Source organism: Chelonoidis abingdonii, chromosome 11 (genome assembly GCF_003597395.2).
Source record: "Chelonoidis abingdonii isolate Lonesome George chromosome 11, CheloAbing_2.0, whole genome shotgun sequence".
NCBI lineage: Eukaryota > Metazoa > Chordata > Testudines > Testudinidae > Chelonoidis > Chelonoidis abingdonii.
This window is the reverse complement of record NC_133779.1, coordinates 25812394-25833886: the sequence shown is the minus strand read 5'-3', so window position 1 is coordinate 25833886 and position 21493 is coordinate 25812394. Positions and strand designations below refer to the sequence as shown.

Sequence of the window (21493 nt, the reverse complement as noted above, 5' to 3'; positions counted from 1 at the left end):
GTTGTATTTCAGTGGGTCATTGGTGCTTGACGGATTCCAAATGCAGCTCATTCAGTTAAAGCTCAAATTATTGGGCTCAAAGTTTGAAATCTGTTTATGGAGAGGCAACTTCAAACTACCAGAGAGATCATGGGGCCTCTAGTCTGATCTGCTGGCTTGACAAGTTATTACTCAGGGTTCTTAGAGAACCCACGGCTATCTCAAAAACAAGAACATGGACAGTAATCTTCCCAGTGCAGGTCACATTCTCATAGTTCTAGCCTCCCAATGACTCATCTGTAGAGGGCTCTCTGGCGTGAGTCCAGCAGAGCCCACTCTGACTCGGAAATTACACAGCCCACTCCTCTTTAAGGTCACCAGCCCTGATAATAGCCAAGAGGGCCCCACTTAGTAATTTTAGCTACAAGCCCAGGATTCATGGTGCGAGAGCTGGAACAGGAAAATGGAAGCTCTGGGGACAAACATGCTCACATTCCCACGTCCCACCCTTGAGCGTCAGGAGGCACCAGACTGGGGAGAAAAAAGAGGGACACTTCATGCTGCCCAATGGAGGGAAAGGTTTCTATGTTCATCACACACCTACTAGCCAGAGGGCTGATTACACGGAAATTGATCCCTGGCCAGGGTCAGGGCAGCCTCCTGGCCGGGATCCACTACCTCCCCCCCATAAAATTATACATAAACTAACACCTGGAGAAAGAGGAAGTTGACAGTGAAAAAAATGTTAGAAGCTTGGAATTGGTAAACAATTATAAGGCAAAGCAGTTGCAGATGAGATGTGTTTTGGAGTGAGTGCTAAATACATTGCGTGTTCAATTAGTTTGGCTGCAGCACTGGGAGTCTGGGGAGTTTTTTGCAGCCCTGGCCAGGGGGTTATTTCTGTCCACCAATAGGTGGAAAGCTTCCCACGCCCAAACCCCGGAGACTGTTCCTTCCAGTGTGGGGCCCCTCATCCGAACTGCGTTCTGGCCAAGTTTGTCCCAGGTCTGCTCCCCTCCCTTTCCCACCCTGGATATGGTCCTGGTCCTCTTCCCACCTCCTGTACAATTTATGCCCATCTCCTCCAGCCAGAGACCCACCACCAGCTCTGTGATAATCCCATACCTCAGCTACCTCTGCTTGCACCCATCTGTCTTTCCTCATGAAGTGGTGGGACGTATCCGGAATCAAAACTGGACGTTGTTCTGTAGCCTGACGGGACGAAAAAAGAGCAGTTGGAGAGATTTCAGAAGCGGCTTTCTGCCCATTTCACACAGAGGCCCCACCAGACTGTTTTCCTGTAGCAAGTCACAATCTAGGTCTGCCACAGTGATATTATTTAGCAGTAGGATCAAGCCTCCCAGGCCTGCTCTACCATTTATAAAGACCTGTCTACACTTAGGGTCAACATCAGCTGCATTGCTTGACTTCATTCCGCGTGTTCTCTGCATTAATTTCTCTCCCGCCAATTTAGAATGTCCTTATGCCAACATGGTACACCCCCTCCCACGCAACGTTGAGCATAGTCAAATGTACCGAGGTCAACATAGTGCAAGTCTTCCCCCTGTTCCTTTCTGACACCTCTACCCTTCAGACACCCAAACGCAAACCCCACCCAGGGCCAGTCTCTCCCCTCCTGAATCCTCCAGTTTGCCTCCCTTGGACAGAATCTTGGCAGGAGCTGAGGGCAGCCTGCTTCTACTGGATGTTCAGGCAGCTCCCAGCTCTCCTCGGACATTCCACAACCAGGGGGAGACTTCCCAGGGTGGCTGTGAAATCCGAGGCTTCCCGCCGGACATTTGAATACAGAGCACTTCCCTGCCCAACCCCAGCCTTTCCCTGAGGTCTCTGGCTTCAGTGCTGGTGTTTGGCAGAGCCCCGGGGGCTGGACTGTAGCGGGGCTAGTTTCCAGGCCACTTGGGAGAAAGTTCTCTCCCCTGGCTGGCACAGAGGACCTTTGCCATGGAGAAACCTTCGTACAGACCCTTGCTGGGCAGAGAGCTGCTCAGCCCGCGTTCCCAGATCACTACTGGTGTGACCAAGAAACTCCAAACCGAACACCTTGAGTGGAGTGAGAGAAGAGCAGCCCACCCCTCTGTCAGCTACAGCCAGTCACGTGTGACAGTAACATAATAGACACCACCTTCCGCCATGTTTAATCCAGAGTCACACCTTGTCCTGTACTTGCGTGTCATTTCAGACACTGAAGTCACATGAGACCAGAACTGTGGCATAGGAGGAGCCAGCCAAAGCCTCTAAAACATGTGATGGGATCCACCCTTTACCCACCATCAACTGCTTCCCACATCTGGTCGAGCAAGGACTCAGGGTGTAATTTGTCCAACCACCGTTTGGGCAGGGCCGGTAGGGTTCTGGACTATGTGCTTAACAACATCACGCAGGGACATCTTACAACTTCACATACAACGTTGCCAACACATCGTATTTACCGGGACAATAATGCGCCAGCAAACTATCGAGTTTTCCAATGGTCCCTCACAAGCCACTCATTCATCTCACAACGATCTATTGCCATATCACGGATTGCAGGAGCAAGCGTGACCACAGGGGTACGTTGCGTCACACACACACACGGCACACCTCCCCTCATGCTACATGTAAAGGAGGGGGGAGGGGATGGAGGCCAAAAAGCCCAGCAACTCGCCCAGTCCTGTGGCCGGCCAGGACGATCACTCCCGGGACCCAGCTCGAGCGCCGCTGTGGGGGACGAGGAGGCCCCTCACCGGACGGTCTGTCCTGGTCTCTGGCCATTGTCTCGGCACCAGCAGCACGTCAGCCTTGGGCCTCAGGTGGAGGGAGGCGGCTGTTGGGCAGAGGCCTTGGTGGCCAGCAGGACCCGGCCTGCCCGAGCAGCCCGGCAGGGGAAGGACCCCCCTCACCCCGCACCCTAGCGGGACAGTCCATGTCAGGGCCCAGCTCCCGAGTCTACGAGTCATAGCGCGGACAACGTGGCGGCTACAACCGGCTGGGGGGGGGGGCCGGTAACCCGGATCTAATGGCCCGGGTGTGGGCCCGCCCGCGACGCGACAAACGTGAAGCCGCCACGCGTACCGGACTCTAATCGGCCCGGGGGAGACGGACGCCGGGCGGTAACGGAATTCTATGGGCCCGGGGGGGGAGGGGCGCGGTGGCGGTTAACGGATTAACGAGCCCCGGCGGGGGGCGAGGGGACCGCGGGCAGGCCGGTACCGCGATCATAACGGGCCCTGAGGCGGGTGGGAGGTGACGCGGGTGCCAGTACCCGGATCTAACGGACCGATGGGGCGGGGACCGCGGGCCTAGGTAACGGAGAATCTAAACGGTGGCCGGCAAGGGGTAGGGAAGGGTGCGCGGGCCAGTGTTACCGGATCTAACGGGCCCCGGGGGTGAGGGACGGCGGGCCGGTAACGGATCTAACGGGCCCGGGGGGGGAGGGACGCGGGGCGGTAACGGATCTAACGGGCCCCGGGGGGGTTCCGAGGACGCGGGCCGTACGGATTACGCGGCCCCGCGGGGGGAGGGGACGCGGGCCGGGTGTAACGGGATTCTAACGAGGCCCCGGGGGACGGGCGCGGGGCCGGTTAACGGCATCTAACGGCCCGGCCCGGGGGCGAGGGAGACGCTGGGCTCAGGTACACCGATCAACGTGCCCCGGGGGGCGACCGCTGGTACGCCCCGGGGCCTGGTAACGGATCTTGACGGCCAGAGTGGGGCGAAAACCGCGCGAGTTCCCGGGCGCTGCCAGCTCATGGTAAACGGTACCACACGCCGGGCCCCCGCGCTTCTCACCGCATACACAACGGCCGTCCGTGGGCTCCTCTATCCCACAACGCAAATAAACCATCGGTGCCCGCGGGGCGGCGCACGGCTCGCGGCAAGGCGGGACGGTCCCCCCCCCCCGCCACCACCGCTGTCCCGCATCCCGGGCCCGGTTCCTGCCCAGCTACCAGCGCGCAGGGACATAGGCGGCGGAGTCTTAAAACACGCTCCCCCGGCGCAGCTGCCCGCGTGCGCGGAAGCTGCCGCCCTGGCGCCGCGGGCTCTCAGTTGGACATTGTGGTTCTCGCCTGGTTCTGGTGCGGCGCCCGGCGCCAATTGCTGCTGCGGGCTCCCGAACTCCAGCACGGGAGAGGCGTGCGGGTCAGGTGCTTCACCGTCCACACCCTACGCAACGTGCTAGCCCCGCGAACCCGGGAGCACGCCCCCCCCTCCGCGCATGGGGTCCACCCGCCCCTTTCTCCAAGGACGCCCACACTCCTATGTCCTGCCCCCTCTCCCGCCCCTTCCTACAAGGTGCCCGCCCTTCCGGGCCCCACCACACAGGCGCGCCGACGCTATGGCGGCTGACCTGCGCAGCTGGACTCTGGCAGAGCTCCCGGGACGGCGCAGCGGACGTCATGCAGGCAACTCGCCCAAACTGGGGTGCCCCGGCCCCCGCCATCCCCCCTCGCACCCTGAGGGCGCGCCCTGGGCGCACGGGGAGACACAGGCAGGGGCTGCGTTACCCAGTAGTGCAATGACGAGCAACCCCCCCAGAGAGGCAGCTGATCAAGACGGTCTCGCACAGAGCCGTTTGGGGACGCGCGGCCTTAGGCAGAGGGTTTTCTGCGGCACCTCACTGACGCCACCAACCTCCCCCTGACGGTCCCTCTTGAAAGACAAACAGTATGCCGAAACCGCCGCCACAAACGAAGTCTACGCTGGATTCTGCCGGGTCCCTAGCATTCCCACGGCCTGCCCAAACCACCTTGCACTCACCCCAGCCGTTAACTCCTGCGCCTACTGTGGCTTACAGCATTCCTCTTTATGATCGTAGGACCGCTCTATGCCCCACGCACTTAACTAGCTTACAGGCTGTTAATTGGCGCGAGATCGCCTCTGAGCCCTTTTTCAAACAACTGGCGTCACGTTAAGCTCTCCTAACCAGTCGTCTCCGGTCTCACCGAGCGTCCGGATTTCAATGAGAGGTCATCATGACTGTACACTTAGATAGTTTCCGCAATTGTCCCGTTCTGTGGTGACCTCATAACTTCATTGGCTGATACCTTGTGCCCTTCCGGTGCCTCTATCGCCTGTCCTAATTGCATCTCCATCCGTTCCCTAACCGCCTCTTAATGACACCTCTCAATTCTGATGACGCGTTCCTCAGATCTAGTACACCTAAAACAGAATGGCTCAGTTTGAACTCTCCCTACACAGCCTCCCAGTCCGGTAGCGCCTATGCCCAGCCCTTCATTTAATCTTCTCTGCCCAATGGCACTCCTCATCCTTTGATATAGCTCCTCCAAGCACCTCCTCCGATCATCACAGCCGCCCCACCGTTCGCTCCCTTATCATGGAGTAGTGCTCCAGGTAGCCAATTCCTCAAGGAACCGGGTGAGCAGTTTCTCAACTAGAAACAGTGCGGACTTATAACACAGCAAAGAGACAATTTCCTACCACTCAAGGGGACGCCCCCCATCACTGCATTGTCTGTAATTCGCACCATGGGTCAAACTGCTTGGAAGGGCAGCTATTCATGCTTCCCCCTGACTCCTATTAACCCTCCCAATGCATAACATAAAACTGTCACACACAAATATGTGTAACCTCGAGCAAAGCGGCACAACAGCCACAACAGTTAACAATACAGGACGCCGTCGTGGGTCTTTGAGGGACGGCGCATGTCCAGCCTCCTGCCAGAGCGCAGGGTCCCAAGCTGACAAAGCGAACAGGGGACAAGGAGATCTCTATCTCCGGCAGGAACTTGCCCAGCTCCACTTTCCCCCTACACGAGGAATGACAGACGCTAAGTCATTACTTATTAAACGGAAGGAGGCTGCCTCCTTTCTCTAAAGCAAATGATTGCTGGTCCTTTCCTGCTTTCAGAAGATACAGAGGCGGGTTTCAAGTTGCAGCAATGCCACTGAAACTGAAGGAGGCGTATGTATGATTTTTTTGACAAAGCACGGCCACGGCCTCATTCCCTTATGGCAAGTGTTTACGGCTACATGCAGGCAGCCCTAGTCTGCAATCATTCCTCGGAAACTCAAGCTTCTGTACCGAGCTGGCCAAACTTAGATACAGAAAGACTGTTGAATAAACCGGATGGGCCACACCAGCTGCGCCAGCAGGACAAGGACTATCGAACTCGCACCACGTCTTTCTATGTGCTGTCCCTCCACGTGTACCGCTCTGAAAACGTCGCTCCCGATCTCACTCACTCGTGTTTGGAGTCATGTTCGTTCAACGCCTTGGGCAAACTACAAAGGCAGAAGCTAATTTCAGGTAGTGTTGACACTAGTCGATTCCGCAAGGATTTTTACATGGTATAATCTGTTGTAAAAACCGAAAGACCCTGTCCATCTAACTTGGAGCATATCCCTGTATCATCTGAAACGGGCCAGGTTTCTCTGGTTTCTAGTTCTGAATACTCTTCTAGTAATTGCCTCTGCCGGGTATGGTCCCTGCAATGCCAACTAGGCGGAGTGAATGCAGCAAACCCAGCTCTGTGTCTGATTTTTTCACAGTGCCGGATATGACTGACATTTTGAGTGTTCCCTGTGCGCACAGGCCAAGCTACTCCAACCCTGCCTCCCAGGGCCTGCTTCCCTGCCTCTCAGCCTGCTGCGCCTAGCTGGGTGTGCTACCATGTCTTGTAGATACATAAGAGCAGCGTGATATAGAACAATCTCTGGACCCACCACGTGTCGTTAGGTGCTTGATGAACTCAAGGTATGAGCACATAAGATACGATCCTCCAAAGGACTGACGAGAATGGGAAACATCTTTCACTTAGAAGGTCAATTTCCTGACACTGTTAATTCTAATCTTGTGTGCTATAGTTTTGAAACCATTGCCTCTTGTCCTTCCCTGTGACAGGAATCGACTGAGAGAAACAACCTCTTCTCTCCATCCATTTATTGATGGCAGGCCTTTCAAGTTTATTTGAGGAAGCACTCGTTTAGCTTTCATGTATCCCCTCTTTTATCCCTCTCTCTCTCCACAATCAACATGCCAGTTCCTTAGCCTATTGCTCAAGAAAACTCAGCTCCACCAGGGCACTGGCCGACGCTCGAATTGAGCCCCAGGGGCCTGCTAGCCTGGAGACCAGAATTCTCCACTGACCACAATAGATGCAAAATAACTGAAAAAGGGCCCCGTGCCCATTATGTGGGCTCTTCCTCGCTCTACGTGCTGAGAGGATTCCCTCTGTGTCTCAGAGAGCACACAGGGGGCCTTGTGAGCAGAGGCTCATTGTCAATGAACTCGCGTTGTTTGTTTCTTCGTCAGTAATGCCATTATTTGGGAGTTCCTTAAATAATGCTCTGGGGAGTAATCGGTTCTCATTACATGCGCCCCGGGCTTTACAGGTGTTTGGAGAAATGCTGGGAGAGGTTAATTTTGCACAGAGCTGTGGGACAGGGCGTGGTCCCAGACAAGTAGTAGCCTAATGCTTGTGAGACCGATCAGGGACGGGGGATTGCGCACAGGTGTGGACTGTTTACATTGCAGTTACTAATTAACTACCACCATTATTAAACCACCCATGGGCTGCGGGAGACATGCAGGAGAGCTCTTTGGACTCGGGTGTGTCCTTCACATCCTCAAGATCACTGGCTCCAATTTTATGTTGTCAGAGGGAGTATAGCTCAGTGGTAGAGCATTTGACTGCAGATCAAGAGGTCCCTGGTTCAAATCCAGGTGCTCCCTTAACACCTGCTCTCTCTTTTTAATGCAAATATATTTTCATATCCATCTCCAGTATGTTCAGCAGTTCCACTAAATGGTGGGGTGAGGGAGGCTTGTCTAATGTCCACAGACCTAGCAAATCTGTCCATCAGCTGAAATCAGAGCCAATTCTCCAAGGGTGACACACTGTACCCCAAGTAACACCCAGAACCCCCACATTCACCACCGTTCTATGGGGAGGATATATTTTGTACAAAGTGTGCCTTGGGAGGTATCATTTGAAAACTCATAATCTACTGAAGATCATTTTTCTGTTAAAATGTGGGTACCAACATTGTCTGCGAAGCTATGAGCGTTTACAGTATATTTGTTTCTGAAGTATGTTGTAATTCTGATGCCTCAGTGTCAACAAAGGCCTGACCACCGTGGTTGGAAAACTATCAGCTACTGAAGTAACCAGTCACCCTCAGAGAAACCGTAAGCAATGGATTTGCATGTCATCCCTGAAGACGTCTCAAAAGTCTTGTGGCCAGAAGGTGTGAACAGGGGCAGCAGGTTTGTAGAAATTTTGGTGGTGCCCAGAACCCACTCCCCCAACTCCACCCCCACCTGCCTAAGGCTCAGGGAGGGAATTTGGGTGGGGGGAGAAGGTCTGGGGTGCAGGCCCTGGGCTGGGGCAGGAGATTGGGGTGCAGGATGGGTGAGAGGTTGGGCTCTGAGAGGGAGTGTGGGTCGAGGAGGGGGTCTGGGGTGTAGGCTGTGGGATGGAGTTTGGATGCTGTGTGCAGGCTCCAGGTTGGGACAATGGCTGGACGTGCAGACTCTGGGAGGGAGTCTGGGGGCGGGAGGGGGTGTGTGGGAAAGAGGTGGGGGTGCAGGTTCTGAGAGGGGGTGGGGAGGTGCGGCGCTTACTTGCGGCTCCTAGGCAGGGTGAGCCAGGAGTCTCCACATGCTGCTATCCCCTGGCACTTCCCCCGCAGCTTCCCATTGGCCACAGGGGCGCTTGGGGCAGGACACAGACCCACCCCACTCCGGGGCCGCAGAGAGGGGCCGGCAGCCATGTGGAGCGAGCAGACAGGAAGCTGCCCAGCTCTGCTGCGCCGCCGGTGGTGGGTGGGGCCCCCGGGCTGTTTTAAATAGCAGGGGTGCCCAGTGGGGCTGAAGGAGAGACCCGGCCTGGAGCCAGGCTCGTGGCGCCCGGGCAGTACAAGGAATAGAACTCGACACCCATGGGTGTGAACAAGACTTTTACAATTCACCTGAAAGACTAGCTGTTTCTACACAAGTGTTCAACCAAGATGAGAAAGTGACATTAGAGAAGTAAGACTGTGCAAGTAACTATCCAATACTACACTAACCCTGCAATTAGTTAGACGCAGACTGTCACGGAGCCCCGGGCGATGCCCTGGACCAGCTCCCCACCAAGCCAGGCAGGACTTTGGGGAGCCTCCTCTCCCTTGGAGCAGACTGTCTGCAGGGCAATGTCAGGGACTCTAACCCAGACGGCAAAGTTGGTTGTCTGACCGCAAGAGAGACAGGCAACACCAGCAAGGTCCGATCAAAAGCTCTTTATTGACAAGTGCACGCATCAACAGAGAGCAGCTCGTCTTCCAAGAGAACCAGCCCGCTCTTTACGTCTTAGTAGAAGCCTATATAGACAGTTCCGTCGTGTCACAAATTATTCACTTGAGCAACCCACCCCCTTTATTTCACAACTAGAAACTAGACACCTTTAGTATACTTGCATGCCTAAAGTTAGAAATGTAGGGGAGTTAAAAACAAACAAAGAACAAAACCAGCTACCAGTACCAAAATGTCGCTGTATAGAAGCACCCTTTGAAATTGAAAGAACTCTTAGGCTTTCCTTCAGTCTCCTGTTTCCACTCCCTGGTTAACTGCCCTCATTTCCACTGGTTGACGTTATGAGTAGCTAAATAAATCTCATTGAAAGATAACAGGGCCAGAAGATTAATGAACTGAACGCTGACCCTTGGGTGAACCTTAAGGACTGTGTTAGCAAATGTAAATAAACAGAGCTTTGAATGCAATCTGCAATGTTAGGGTAGAGGTGAAGGGTTTTGCGCAGGTGTGTTGTGAAAAGCAAACGCGTGAGTTGTCTATTGCTATAGTTTTAATTCAGAATCAAGAAGATATGCATGTACAGATGTACTTGAGTGAGAATACGGTTTTGCTCTATGTGTTCTCTTTGGAAGGTTGTGTAACTGTATCTGACTGTTTAATGAATGAAATTACTCTGTGCTAATTGCCAGGATGTTTGGGAGAAGGGAGTTAAGCGATTGTTTTTCTCAGGCCGAAGCTGCTGGTAATGTTATAAGAACCTGGACCGATCCTTCTTCATCTCAATCTGCTTTGGGTTTCAAGCGGGGGAAACCTTGAGCCACAAGGATTGAGTCGCCCAAAGTCATTTCACTGAGTCACGCTATGAATATGGACATCTGGACGTATAGCCTATGGCTATTTCTAAAAGAATTTTGGCTACTACAACTTCACCTCCTGCTATGTATGCTGAACTTCAAGAGTGATCAAGTCTGTATGTGTATTGATCTTTTAGCACACTCTCTTCTCTTTTCTTTTCTACTAAATTTTAGCTTATCAATAAGAATGGGCTTATAGCGTTGTATTGTGGGTTAGATCTTAAGTTATAGTTAACCTGGCTAGTGGCTGATCTTTGGATTGAAGAACCTTTTCTTTTATATGATAAAGTAAGTTTGTCAGGATCATCATCTATGTTTGACAGGTTGTGTATCTGGACAGAGGCCTAAGGCTGGCACTTTAGGGGAACTGGGTTGGTTTTTTAAACTCTAATGTGACCAGTGGAGATACTATAGGAAGCTGTTTTGTGCTGGCTTGTAAGATCTAATAGTGGTCATAACCACCAGGTCTAGGGATTTGTCTGCCCTGTTTTGTTTTGCAGTTCCACTCTGATTGATGTGACCTCAGCTGGCTCTCCACGGGCAAGCACCGGTACGACCACATTCTGGTCAGAGATTCCAGAGTGAAAAGTAGTCAGTCGGTACGGGTACGCCATACCGGCAAGGCCAGTAACACCGTGTCGGACCACGCGCTTTCACGATGGGGATTTAAAGGCTCTGGGCTGCTGTGGCTGCGGGGACCACGAGGCCTTTAGTCCCACGCCATGGGCTCTGCCAGCTGGGGTGAGATTTAAGGGCATCCAAAGCTCCCCGCGCTGCTGGCAGCCCAGAGCCCTTTAAATCCTGCCTGCGGGCTCCGGTGGCCGGCTGGGGCCAGGATTTAAGGGCTCAGAGCTGCCTGCAGTGGTGGGGAGCTCCGGGCCCTTTTAAACCCACCCCCAGCCGGGCCAAAGCTCGGGGTCCCATGGCAGCCAGAGCCCGGGCCCTTTAATTTGCCTCTGGCCCCTGGGGCTCCCAGCACTCTGCAGCTGGGAGCCCTGGTTGATTTAAAGGCCCTGAGCTCCCACCACAGTCGGTGCCTCAGGGCCTTTTTAATCTTGAGAGGCCCCGCCTCTTTGCTTGAGGCCACCCTCTTCTGGATGAGGCCACGCTCCTCTCAGGCACCAGCAGTACCTATAAGTCCTGTAAGTTACTTTCACCCCTGGAGATTGCATATGGGAGGAATGGGTAGTCTGTGTTACACTTGGACAGTAAGTTGCCATGCCTGTGACTGAAACCTTCTGCTGAGGTGGGCAGGAGCCTGTTAAAAAAAATAGCCAGGCTTTACCAAACCGTTCACATTCACCTTTCTTTGTGCATGTAATATCAATTGGGGCTCTAATAAACAGCAACCTCCTTTAACCAGATCGATTGTTTTGTAATTTCAGAGGCACTGAAAGGGCAACTATTTAAAGATTATGTTCTTCCATTTCATAATCGGCAGGAGTCTCTGTAACTTTACAACCCGAGAGCTGGTGTGTCTGTGTGACGAACTGGATGTTCTTAATGTTTGCTCTGAATACTGTGTTGGTCCCTCAGTTTCCCCTCTGCAGTTCTTAAGTATCTTAGGTGGTGAAATAGGTTGTGATTGCTGCAGAGCAAAGGGCCAGTGCACCTAAATGCCTGGCCTCTGTCTCCTAGCAACTGATGGCCTGGACCCCTCCCTGCAAAGTGCCAGCTGAAGGTGTTGGAGACGCAGAGATTCAGGATGACCTCTGGCCGGGAAAGGGGCTGAGCAGAGGGAGGGGTGGAGGGGGTGTTAGCTTGGAGCTGGCTGGGGATAGGATGAAGTGGCGAACATGGGGTCTGGCTCCACTGCCCCAGGAATGGGACCCGGCCGAGGGCTCCGGTTGCTGTCCTACAGCCTTAACCCCTGTCCTGTCATCGAATAACTCATGTGTTACTGGCTGGCTGAGAGTCACGTCTGACTGCAAAGTGGGGTGCAGGACCTGTGGCCCCCAGGAGCCCCGCTGGGGTGATCGCGTGTGGGAAGCGCACGGAGGGGCAGAGAGATGCTGACATGCTCAAGGAGGCCAGAGGTGAAGACGGTAGCTTCTTGCGTTTGTAGCCTGCAATAAAAGGTATAGCAGTACAAAAACAGTATGCCAACCCCCTGAGCAAACACCTCCCCTTCTACCTCTAACAATGCAGACTTGCATTTCAAAGCTCTGTTTATTTACATATCTTGCTAACCAGTCCTTAAGGTTCACCCATGGGTCAGGTCAGTTCATTAACTCTTTCTGGCCCTGTTATCTTTCAATGAGATATTATATTACACTCATAACGTCACAGTTGGAATGAGGCAGAGTACTGGGAAATTATCACAATAGGAAGGAATTAAAAACTGAGATTAATCAAAGTTGAGATGCAGACACAGTTTATTCTACAGCTGGTGAAGTGACAGGGACACACTCCCGTTGGTGCTTGTTCTGATTTAACAGCAGAAGCCAATCAGAGAGAACAAACAGAAGTCGGGAGCTATGGGCAGCTGCCCTGTCAGCGCATCACTCACATGGGGATTCTTAACAGAGCTCTTTGTGGGCAGGAGATATCCCTATGGGAAATCTCTTCACTTCTTTCTCAGGGCCACCTTCTTCGCCCCGGCTTTGGGGTTGGCTTTAGCCTGGATCTCTCTTGACTTGGTTTTAGGAGGGATGTTGACCACCTTCTGGTCTTGGCAGCTTAGACCTGTTGGGAGCTTTTATCTGCTGTTCTGGTCCCCGCTGCAGCCACGACATTCTTAGGGCTATTTCTGGTCCTGGACATGGTGGCCTTTCTGAGAATCCTGGCAGCTCTGCCCAGCTTCCTGGTGGCTATTTTCCTGCTCAGAGCCACTGGCTTCTTCTCATGCCTTGTCCTGGGGTCCCGGCTGCTGCTGGCTGAGTGTGAAGGAGTCAAAGTGCTGGTGACTTTAGCCTGCCCCAAGGTGCCTTTGCTCATCAGACTCCTCAGCCCCAGCTGGGTGCGGTTTTTGTTCTTCTGCACATCACAGCCCAGGGTGACCAAGGATCTGCCAAATGTGCATCATATTAAACCTTTGTTTAAACCATGAAAACATAAGCTAGAGACTTAGTGAGACATTCCCCAGGGTACAATCGGGACCAATGAACTGCTGTGTTCCCCTAATGCTCCAGCCCACTGCTTTGCTGGTGAACAACAAACCTCTCCAGGCACAGCCACAAGCATGCAAAGTCACTCCCAGCTGAGTTACGTGAATGCTTTCCCAGCCTCTGTTAATCTAAGTTGCGATGCCCCACACACTTCAACCAAAGCACCTTGGTTTAGATAGAACCATAAAAACAAATTTATTAACTGGGGAAAGATTTACTCCCTTCAAATCTAAGTGATAAAGGCCTAAAAGTCAGAGCTGGTTACAAAAGAAATAAAAACATAAAACCACAGTCTGATTCCTAGACTTTACTGAGATAAATAAGATTTGAAAAAAAAAGGTTTATTTCATCTAAAAACTTTCAGCAGTTCATGCGAACTGAAAAGCCTTCCAGCTAGGACCACCCTTTCCCCCAACCAGGTCAATGATGCTCCTATTGTCTTTCAAGTGATCTTGTTGCCATGAGTCGAGATGGGGGAGGAGCGGTAACGTAGCTGATAGTTTTCCAACCACGGTGGTCAGGCCTTTGTTGACACTGAGGCGTCAGAATTACAACATACTTCAGTAACAAATATACTGTAAACGCTCATAGCTTCGCAGACAATGTTGGTACCCACATTTTAACAGAAAAATGATCTTCAGTAGATTATGAGTTTTCAAATGATACCTCCCAAGGCACACTTTGTACAAAATATATCCTCCCCATAGAACGGTGGTGAATGTGGGGGTTCTGGGTGTTACTTGGGGTACAGTGTGTCACCCTTGGAGAATTGGCTCTGATTTCAGCTGATGGACAGATTTGCTAGGTCTGTGGACATTAGACAAGCCTCCCTCACCCCACCATTTAGTGGAACTGCTGAACATACTGGAGATGGATATGAAAATATATATTTGCATTAAAAAGAGAGAGCAGCGGTGTTAAGGAGAGCACCTGGATTTGAACTAAGGGAAACCTCTTGAATCTGCAGTCAAGCTCTACCACTGATAAATACTCCATCTGACAAACAATAAAAATTGGAGCAGTGATCCTGAGGATTGAAGCGACACACCCGATGTCCAAAGAGCTCTTCCTGTCTACCAGCCAATGGGTGTTAATAATGGGGTATGTTATTAAATATTATACTGCATTAAAACACGCACCTTGCGCAATCCCCTTCCCTGATCGGTCTCACAAGCACAGCTACTACTTGTCTGGCACCACGGCCCTGCCTCCCAGCTCTGTGCAATTTAACCTATCCAGGGCATTTCTCCAAACCCTTAGAAGCCAAGCGGGGCGCTATGGTAAATAGAAACCAATTACTCCCCAGAGCATTCATTAAGAACTCCAATTCATTAACAAGACATTGAGCAAAAGACAGACGCTCGCCTGAGAGCTGCCACACATCCCCTGGTCCCTGCAGCAACAGGAGGGGTCCTGGCAGTGAGCAGGCCCCATAACGCAATGTCCCTTTTTCATAGTTTCAACTATTGTGGTTCATGGGAAATCTTGTCTCCCATCAGCACGGCCTGGAGACCTTTTAATCACGGCCAGTGCCGACTGAGTTTCTGAGGCAAGAGGCTGAAGGAACGTGGGCACGTAGTTAATGGAAAGAGCGAATAACCAGACGGGGAAACAGATAACGCTCCAAATACTTGAAAGGCTGCCATAAAAATGAATGGAAAAAATTGTGTCTCTCTGTCAAAGGAGAAGGAAAGACGGCAACTGGGTCAAACTAAAGCACAGCAGGATTTAGATTACAATGTCAGGAAAGACCTCCTCAAGTTGTAATGTTTCCACATTCTCAAGCAAGTCTTTGGAATCTACCTGTGCTTACATGAGTCTAAGATAAACACTGGTGGTCCACAGATTGCTTCAGCTGGCTCCTTATGTACAAAGCAATGTAAGTGCCGACCGCAGCGGGGAGAGGCTGGGGGAGCGGAAGCAGGCTGGGAGGCAGGGTGGGTAGTTCTGGTCTCAGGAGCAACAAGTTCATCAAAATATCAGTTCCTCAAACTGGAACAAATCCAGCGCAGAGCTGGGTTTCGCTTTCACTCCGGCGCCGATTGGCATGCAGGACACCCAGGGCATTCCGAGAGAGTAGTCAGAGCTGAACCCAGAGACCCAACGCGCCTTCATAACAGGTAGCTCCAGTTAAGATGGACAGGTTTTGTTTTTAATCAATTCTTATAACATTAAATAATCTCTTCAATCCTAGCTGTCTAACTACCCTGAAATGCTTCGCCTTGTAGTTATGCCCAGGCGAAACTGACACAGACTCCCCAACACAAGGTGAGTGAGATCGAGCGCTTTTCAGCGTCACTGAGACACAGAGCGGTGGTCATGTTTCATCCTTGTGTCCTGGCGCCATGGTGTGGCCAATCTCCTTTCCATCTTCTGGTAACAGTTTGGCAGCCTGGTACAGAACTTGATTCCCAGAGAAAGATGCAGGAAAGGGCCTGCCTGCAGTACAATACACCCTCATAAATAAGGCGTTCCTGTTCCTCCTGGTCAAAAAATTATCTCCCTCCGCTAGTCAGTGGCAGCTGCAACCTGAAACACCCTCTGTCACCAAGCAGGAAGAACCAGCAACATTTGCTTAAAAAGGAGAGCTCCTTCCTTCTAAGCTAAGATGAACTTATCTTCATTTCCATCTGTTACGGGAGAATGGAGCTGGGGCCAAGTCCTGCGGAATAGAGATCCCCTTTCCCACTCCTGGTCTCGAGGGCGACAGCTGTGGGACCTTGCCTTGCAGAGCTGACAATCTGCCTCCCCTCAAACCCACCTGCGATTGTTAACAGTGTTGGCTGTGTCACTGCTTTGCTCGCAAGAGTTCACGATATTAGTGAGACAGTGTATTTAAGTGCTGGTGGTATTGTGTGAGCGATCCGCGCACTTCCAAGCAGTTGAACCCAGGGTTCCGATTCCAGCCAATGCAGTGATGTTTTCGTCCCCCTTGTTGAAATTGGTCTTCTGTGGTGTAATAATACTACCACTGTCTACCCTCGAGAATCTCGCTCGCCTGTGGGGAAATTTTGCTACTGGTAGCCAGCTAGCCCCGTATGATAAGGGACATAGCGGTGGAGCGCGGCCTGAATGAATGGAGAGGTGCTGAAAGGAGCAATCAAGGAGATAAGGCCATGCAGATAAATTAAAATGAATTCTTGCATAGGCGCTCACGGCATGAGGCTGTGAGGGAGATTCCAAACTTTGAGCCATTCGGTTTAGGCTGAACAAGATCGAGGAATGCGTCTCAGAATTGAGGTGTCATTAGATGAGGTTTGGGAGACAAACTGGATCGAATTAAACAGCATAGTCACCAGGGCCCAGACGGTATGCTCACAATGAGTTCTGAGGTACTCAGACGGGACATTGCAGAACTACTAAGTGTAGTCTTAACGTCTCATTGTAAATCCCGGCGCGGTACAGACGCCTGGAGGAGAGCTAACGGACGCCAGTTTTTGAAAAGGCTCGAGGCGCATCTCGGCAATACAGGCCTGAAGCCTGAGTGGTCAGGGCCGGCAAAGCGCGTCGCAAACGATCACAAAGAGGAAGCTGGTGAGCCACACGAGGCGCAGGTAAACTGGCTGGGGATGAGTCAAGGTGGTTTGGCAGCGGGAAATCAGCGCCCAACTGCACTAAGTGGGCGGACGGACACGTGGCCAAGAGGCGACCCTGGGAGAGGTTTGGGAGTCAGAGCCAGAAACCCTCTGCCAAAGACCCCCCAAGGCTCTTACGCACACGAGGCTGCCCCTGGGGGTGCTCCCCAGCACCTGGGTGAACAGCAGCCCCGCCGGTCCCCCCCCGTGGCGCAGGCCCCACGGGCAGGGGGAGGGCCGGGGCCCCCCAGCGGCGCAGACTCGCCCCGGCAGCTTTGCCCCAGAGCCCAGCTCCAGCTCCATCTCAACTCTGCCGAGGGGGTGGGGCCTCGGGAACCAGGGTCGGGCCTTGAGAAGGGGCGGGGAGGGGAGCGGAGACAAGCGGTGCGGGCCTGTGGAGAAGGAGGGGCGAGGACCCTATGGCGGGAGGGGGGTGGCTCCCAGGGGTTCGCGGCTAGCCCCGTTGCTAGGGGTGACTGGTGAGCACCTGACCTCCCTGCTCCCCCCGGTGCCAGGAGTCCTGTAGTCGCTGCGCAATCTCAGCGCAGGCGCTCGCCCAGAACCGGACGAGAACCAACATGTCCCAGCAAGGCGCGCGCGCGAGGCGGAGCAGCTTCGCGCACGCCACTGGCGCCGAGGGGTTTCCCCCCCCCGAGCCTGCGCGGGCGGCAGTAACGGGCCGGGAGATGCGAACATGCGGGTGAGTGTGGGGGGCGGGGGACCGCCCCCCGCGAAGCATCTGCCCGCCCTACCACGCGGGTACCGCGCTGTGGATCGCGGCCCCGGGCCCCCGACGGCCGCGGTGGAAGGCGCGCGGCCGCGGCGTAGCGTTCCTGCTTCAGCGCCCGGGACGCGCCCCCTCGGGTTACCGTAGATCCGTCTACCGGCCCGCGACGGCCCGCCTCCGGACGCACCGGCCGGGCCGGACCGTTAGATCCGTTACTGGACCACCGCGTCCCCTCCCCCCCGCGGCCGTTAGATCCGTTGACACGGCCCCGTCCGTACCCCTTCCCAACGGCCGTTAGATGCCGTACCGCCCCGCGCGTCCCCCTCCCCGGCCCCCGGGGCCCGTTAGATACTCGGTACCGGCCCCACAGCGAGCGCGGTACGCACGTATCCCACAGCACCTCGGGCCCGTTAGAGTCGTTACGCCGGCCCAGCGTCCCCCACCCTCCCGGACCCGTTAGATCCAGGGTACCGGCCCCCGCGCCGCCTCCCTCCCGCCGGGGCCCGTTTAGATTGGTACCGACCCCATTAGCGTCCCTCCCCCTGACCGGGGCCCGTAGATCCGGTACCGCCCCGCGCCTGCCCCCGCCGGAACCGTAGATCCGCTACCGGCCCGCGTCCCATCCCCCGCCGGCCCGTTAGATCCGGTAAACGCCCCGCGTCCGCCCCCCCCGCCGGGGCCCGTTAAGATCGCGACACGCCCCGCGTCCCCCCCGCGGGCACCGTTAGATCCGTACCGCCCACGCGCTCCCCTCCCCCCGCCGGGGGCCCGTTAGACTCCGGTACGCGCCCGCGCCCTCCCAGCCCCCCGGTCCCGTAGATCCGGTACGGCCCCGGCGTCTCCGCCCGGGGCGTTAGATCCGTACCGGGCCCATGCGTCCCTCCCCCGCCGGGGCCGTTTAGATCCGCTACGCCCGCGTCACCTCACACCCCGGGCCCGTTAGACCGGTACCGCCCCAGGTCCCCTCCCCTCCCGGCCCGTAATCCGGTACCGGCCCCGGCCGCCTCCCCCGGGCCGTTAGATCCGTACTCGCCCCAGCAGTCCCCCCCTCTCCCCCGGGCCCGTTAGATCCGGTACCGCCTCGCGCTCCCCACCCGGGCCCGTTAGATCTTCCGGCCCCCCCCCCCCCGTTGCCGCGCCACCAGACTCGAGCTGGGCCCTGAAACGACTGCCCTGTGCGGGTGAGGGGGGGTCCTTCCCTCCTGGGCGCTCTGGCAATGGCCGGGTCCCTGCTCCCGCCGGCCTGCCCTAGACAGCGCGCTCCCTCAGCCCTGAGCCCACAGTGCTAGAGTGCTGCGGTGCCAGACAGTGCAGAGCCCAGACAACCGTCCGGTTGAGGGGCCTTCCCCCCCACAGCGGCGCGAGTTCTGGGCCCTGAGGATCGGTCCCTGGCCGACACAGGAATGGGGAGTTGCGGGTCTTGCCCCTCCACTCCTCCCCTCTCTCCTGTTACAAGTAGCAGGGAGGTGGCGCTGGTGGGTGTGACGCAACGTACCCCTGTGAGCACGCCCTGCACCTCACTTGCAATAATCGTGAGAAATGATGCCTTGGAGACCATTGGAAAACTCATAGTTTGCTGCCATTGGTCCTGGTAAACGATGTGTGTGGCTACGTTGTAGGAACTTGTACAAGATGCCTGCGTAGTTGAACACAAGTCCAAACCCTGCCGCCTGCCAAACGGTGGTTGGCAATCACCCGAAGTCCTTGCCCAGAGTGGGGAGCAGTGAGGGTGGACAAGGGTGGATCCCATCACAAGTTTTAAAGGTATTGGGCCTGCTCCCCCTATGCCACATTTCTGGTCATTGACCCAGTGTCTGAAATGACCTGAGCATAAAGGACAAGGTGGACTCTGGATTAACAGGGCAAGCGGGGGCATTACGTACTGTCCAAGCGCTGTAGCGACAGAGGGGGGCGGCTCTCTCCATTCACACCAGGGCGGGTTGGAGTTTCTTGGTCACACCAGTGGTATCTGGAACAGCTGGGAAATGCAGGCTCCTCCCCACAGGGTCCTGTTAACGAATGTTCTCCCATGCAAAGTCCTCTGGCCCAGACCAGGGGAGAGACTTTTCTCCCGTGGCACTATGGAATAGCCCTACAGTCGACCCGGGCCTCTGCCAACACCACCACGAGTCCAGAGACCCAGAGAAAGTGCTGGGGTTGCAGGGAAGTGACCCTGTAACAAATGTCCCGGGAGCCTCGACTTCACAGCCGCCTGAATGCTCCCTGGTTGTGAATGTCCTCTAGAAGGAGAGCCTGGGAGCTGCTGCTACATCAGTGAACAGCTGCCTCAGCTCCTGCCACGGATCTGCACGGAGTCAAACCTGGGATTCACGATGCAAGAGATGGCCGCTATGGGGTTTGCCTTTGTGTCGGAGGGTGGAGGTGGTCAGAAGGGGAAGGGGGAAAGCAGAGATGGAGGGAGGGGAAGAGTGTGAGATGGCAGATTTCCACCATCTCCAACCAGGCCAGGATTATGAAGGGTGTATGCTTGTGAAAATCTCACCTCTTTGCGTTTCCCCCCATCTAAAAAATGGGCCAACATATCTCCTCAGACCTAACAATACATTCCCAGGGAAAAACAAGTTGGTCGTGAAATGGACAAACAGCCTTCTGAATCTCTCCATGCCTTCACCCTCGACAGGCGAAGAATACATCCATGTTTCTCTGGATCAGCTCACCCTCGAGAAGCAGGCTGTAGCAGACACGAGAGTAGGGATTACACAAGCTGTGGGTTCGGCTGGAGGGAGATGGCATAAATGTACAGGAGTGGAACTGCGGAGTGAGAGAGGTCAGGAAATAACCAGGGGGGAATAGGAGGGGTACAAAATTAGCCGAATAATTCAGATTTAGGCCCAACATTGGAAGGACACCCCTGGTTGGGCTGGGGAACTTCCCCTACTAGTGGAACAGAATAACCACCTGCCAGGGCCAAAAAACTTCCCAGACCCCAATGCTTGCACCCCTGTGGACCCGGGGCTGGGCGTAAGGGGTCCTCTGGACCCGGTGTTGGGCGTTAGGGGTCCTGTGGACCCGGTGCTGGGCGTCTGGGGTCCTTTGGGACCGGTGCTGGGCGAAAGAGGTCCTGTGATTGCGGAGCTGGGCGTTAGGGGTCCTGTGGTCCCGGAGCTGGTCGTTAGAGGTCCTGTGGTCCCGGAGCTGGGCGCTAAGGGTCCTGTGGGCCCGGTGCTGGGCGTTAGGCGTCCTCTGGACCCGGTGCTGGGCATCTGAGTTCCTCTGGACCCGGTGCTGGGAGTTAGGGGTCCTCTGGACATGGTACTCGGCGTCTGGGGTCCTTTGGGCCCGGTGCTTGGTGTTAGGGGTCCTGTGAACACGGTGCTGGGCGTTATGGGTCCTGTGGTCCTGGAGCTGGGAGTTATGGTTCCTGTTCACCCGGTGCTGGGCGTATGAGGTCCTCTGGACTCGGTGCTGGGCGTTAGGGGTCCTGTGGACATGGTGCTGGGCGTCTCGGGTCCTTTGGGCCCAGTGCTGGCCGTCTGGGGTCCTTTGGGCCGGTGCTGGGCGTTAGGGGTCCTGTGGACCCGGTGCTGGGCGTTAGGGGTCCTGTGGACCCGGAGCCGGTCGTTAGGGGTCCTGTGGACCCGGAGCCGGGCGTTAGGGGTTATGTGGACCTGGAGCTTGGCGTTAAGGATCCTGTGGAACCATAGCTAGGCGTTAGGAGTCCTGCGGTCCCGGTGTTGGGGGCTAGGGGTCCTGTGGACCCGGAGCTGGGCGTTAGGGGTCCTGCTGTCTCGGGGCTGGGTCTTAGGGGCGGTCTGGACCAGGCTCTGGACCCTTACCAAGGCCTTAGGGGTCCTGTGGACCCCGTGCTAGGCGTCTGGAGTCCCTGTGGAACCTGTGCTAGGCGTCAAGGATCCTGTGGACGCGGAGCAAGGCGTAAGGGGTACTGTGTTCACTCTGCCGGGTGTTAGAGGTCCTGTGGTCCCGGAGCTGGGCGTTAGGTGTCCTCTGGACCCGGAGCAGGGCGTAAGGGGTCCTGTG

At 55.1% G+C, this 21493-nt stretch overlaps 3 protein-coding genes and 1 non-coding gene across 4 annotated transcripts in view; 2 read left to right on the top strand and 2 right to left on the bottom strand.

The window, feature by feature from the left end:
* The window catches only part of LOC116824745 (uncharacterized), an 864335-nt gene that overhangs the window by 25881 nt on the left and 816961 nt on the right, over positions 1-21493 (bottom strand). The gene's annotated exons all lie outside the window — the stretch shown is intronic.
* LOC116824014 (uncharacterized) overlaps positions 1-21493 on the bottom strand; it is a 585485-nt gene that overhangs the window by 138272 nt on the left and 425720 nt on the right.
* LOC116823303 (uncharacterized) overlaps positions 1-21493 on the top strand; it is a 703657-nt gene that overhangs the window by 627292 nt on the left and 54872 nt on the right. The gene's annotated exons all lie outside the window — the stretch shown is intronic.
* On the top strand, positions 7600-7671 carry TRNAC-GCA (transfer RNA cysteine (anticodon GCA)). The gene has a single exon. It is a non-coding gene; the product is annotated as a tRNA-Cys (tRNA).